The sequence below is a fragment of the Poromitra crassiceps genome, assembly GCF_964638095.1.
Source record: "Poromitra crassiceps genome assembly, chromosome: 8".
In the NCBI taxonomy this organism is placed as follows: domain Eukaryota; kingdom Metazoa; phylum Chordata; class Actinopteri; order Beryciformes; family Melamphaidae; genus Poromitra; species Poromitra crassiceps.
In genome coordinates this window covers 28,375,652-28,378,545 of record NC_139629.1, presented here as the reverse complement: position 1 = coordinate 28,378,545, position 2,894 = coordinate 28,375,652, and the positions used below count along the sequence as shown (strand labels likewise).

Here is a 2,894-nt window from a genome sequence, read left to right as displayed (position 1 = left end):
GAGGCGGAGCCAGTCACTCAACCCGCGCACACACTGTCCTCGTCATGTGAAGCCCTGCTCTTAACGAGGAGCAGGGCTCGTTAAGCCCTGCTTATTTGAGAGAATGTAATAATTTTATCTATCACATCCTCTATTTCTGTTGCTCTTTCAACAACTCTTATTTATCGAGGAGATTTTTGCCAAGCTGGATGTGATTTGCTACGTTTGCCTGCAGCTGTCGTTTGTTGTGTCTGTGTCAGGCTGTCAGTAACGTAACGGGGGCGGGCACCGGAAGAAACACCCACGTCACATCATGACAGCTAGAAATAAGGTGGATAGCTACCAGACATTTTATGATCTGCCTTCACCCACTAAAGCTGTGTTCACACCGAGATATTTATTTTTCGCTCTGACTGTCGCTTGATTCAACCCTTTGGAATCGCTCTGTCGCTCTGTTTAAATCGCTCATCAACAGGCACACGAATTGACGGACATGTGGGGGATATAACGTTACGCAATGTCATGATATTTGTCCACTACGAGCCACCGTCATTGTTTACAAGCTAAAGCCTATCTATACCGGTAGTACAGACTTCACTTCATGTCAGCTGTCAGCCTGTCAATCAGCTGTCAATGTGGTTTGTTGCCACACAATAAACCAGCGGTTTGTTCCAAGCCAGTGTGATCCTTGACTCACTCTCACACAGCAGCCAATCAGCGTTGAACAGCGAGCGACTGATGCCAGCCTTTTTCTCGCTGGAGTTGGGTTATTTCATCTCGGGCGACGAGTGAACTTTCTCCCTATCGCTCTGTCTCTGTCGCTCGGACGCCCAGCGATTTTTCTCCCGGGCGAATATACGCTCAATCGCTCGTTTGCATTGACTTTGTATGTAAACTCGATGCCAGCGAAACACTTGAATAGGTCGGTGTGAACGCAGCTTTACTCATTATATCCACATTACAGATGATGATTTATCAAGCTCATTGTGTCACTATTTTGTGAAAGCACCAGTAACCGTGTCTTTGGATTTTATTTTGACCACAGTTTGTTTTAATAAATGTACTTGTGACATCTCACACGTGGCTTTGACTTACAAATGAACATTCCGCCCACTTTGTAGAAGAAATACAGAGATAAATATTGTGTATCGTCGCTCAGCCTAAAAATACAGAGATATGATTTTTGGTCCATATCAGCCAGCCTAACAAAGAGCTGTTAAATCCTGACAACCCCCTCTACTATACCATATCACTATGCCACATCACACACAGAATAATGCATTGCTCCTCTGGGCCTCCTACATCTTCCTATCTGAGGGGAGATAAATTAGAGTTTCCTCATAAAACCCCGACTACATATTAAATGGATGCATTGCAGGGAAAGCATGGGGAACAGAGACATGGATGGATAACCAAGGAACATACATATATGTTTGTGCATGTATGTATGTATATACTTTTGTAAATGTGCATGTCTCGTTATTCATGTATATTTTACTCTTTTATTTACCTCTTATTCTATGCTTTCTCTCTTGTACAGCACTTTGTAACTACGGTTTGAAAAGTAGAAGAGGAGAAGAGAGGAGAGGAGAGGAGAAGAGAGGAGGAGAGAAGAGAGGAGAGGAGGAGAAGAGAGGAGGAGAGGAGAAGAGAGGAGAGGAGGAGAGAGGAGAGGAGGAGAGAGGAGGAGAGAAGAGAGGAGAGGAGGAGAAGAGAGGAGGAGAGGAGAGAGGAGAGGAGGAGAGAGGAGGAGAGAAGAGAGGAGAGGAGGAGAAGAGAGGAGGAGAGGAGAAGAGAGGAGGAGAGGAGAAGAGAGGAGACGAGGAGAGAGGAGACGAGGAGGAGAGAGGAGAGGAGAGGAGAAGAGAGGAGGAGATGAGAGGAGAAGAGAGGAGAGGAGGAGAAGAGAGGAGAGGAGGAGAGAGGAGATGAGAGGAGAAGAGAGGAGGAGAAGAGAGGAGAGGAGGAGAAGAGAAGAGAAGAGAGGAGAGGAGAAGAGAGGAGAGAGGAGAGGAGAGGAGGAGAAGAGAGGAGAGGAGAAGAGGAGAGAGGAGAGAGGAGGAGAGGAGGAGAAGAGAGGAGGAGGAGAGAGGAGAGGAGAGGAGAGAGGAGAAGAGAGGAGAGGAGAAGAGAGGAGAGGAGGAGGAGAGAGGAGAAGAGAGGAGAGGAGAAGAGAGGAGAGGAGGAGGAGAGAGGAGAGAGGAGAGGAGAAGAGAGGAGGAGATGAGAAGAGAAGAGAGGAGAGGAGAGGAGAGGAGAGGAGAGGAGAGGAGAGGAGGGGAGGAGAAGAGAGGAGAGAGGAGAGAGGAGAGGAGGAGAGAGGAGAGGAGAGGAGAGGAGGAGAGAGGAGAGGAGAGGAGAACAAGCAGACTGAGACAAGATATGAGTCAGGGAGATGATGAGATACTTAGACAGCCAGTCAGACGATTGAAGAGACGGATGCCTGCAGCCAGTCATTCACACACACACGTGGACACACACACACACACACACACACACACAGAGACACACACACAGAGAGACACACACAGAGACACACACACACACACACACACACACACACATTCTGTCTGGGGGAGTGAATCATTCCACACCTTCGGAAATAAGGGGAAGGGAGCTCTCTCTCTCTGTGTGTGTGTGTGTGTGTGTGTGTGTGTGTGTGTGTGTGTGTGTGTGTGTGTGTGTGTGTGTGTGTCTCTCTGTGTGTGTGTCTCTCTGTGTGTGTCTCTATGTGTGTGTGTGTGTGTGTGTGTGTGTGTGTGTGTGTGTGTGTGTCTCTCTCTCTGTGTGTGTGTGTCTCTGTGTGTGTGTGTGTGTGTGTGTGTGTGTGTGTGTGTGTGTGTGTGTCTCTGTGTGTGTGTGTGTGTGTGTGTGTGTGTGTGTGTGTGTGTGTGTGTGTGTGTGTCTCTCTGTGT

At 48.0% G+C, this 2,894-nt stretch overlaps 1 protein-coding gene across 1 annotated transcript in view; it reads right to left on the bottom strand.

The window, feature by feature from the left end:
• Positions 1 to 2,894, bottom strand: part of vav2 (vav 2 guanine nucleotide exchange factor) — a gene marked incomplete at its 5' end in the record, with an annotated part of 379,801 nt that overhangs the window by 276,444 nt on the left and 100,463 nt on the right. The window lies entirely within an intron of this gene.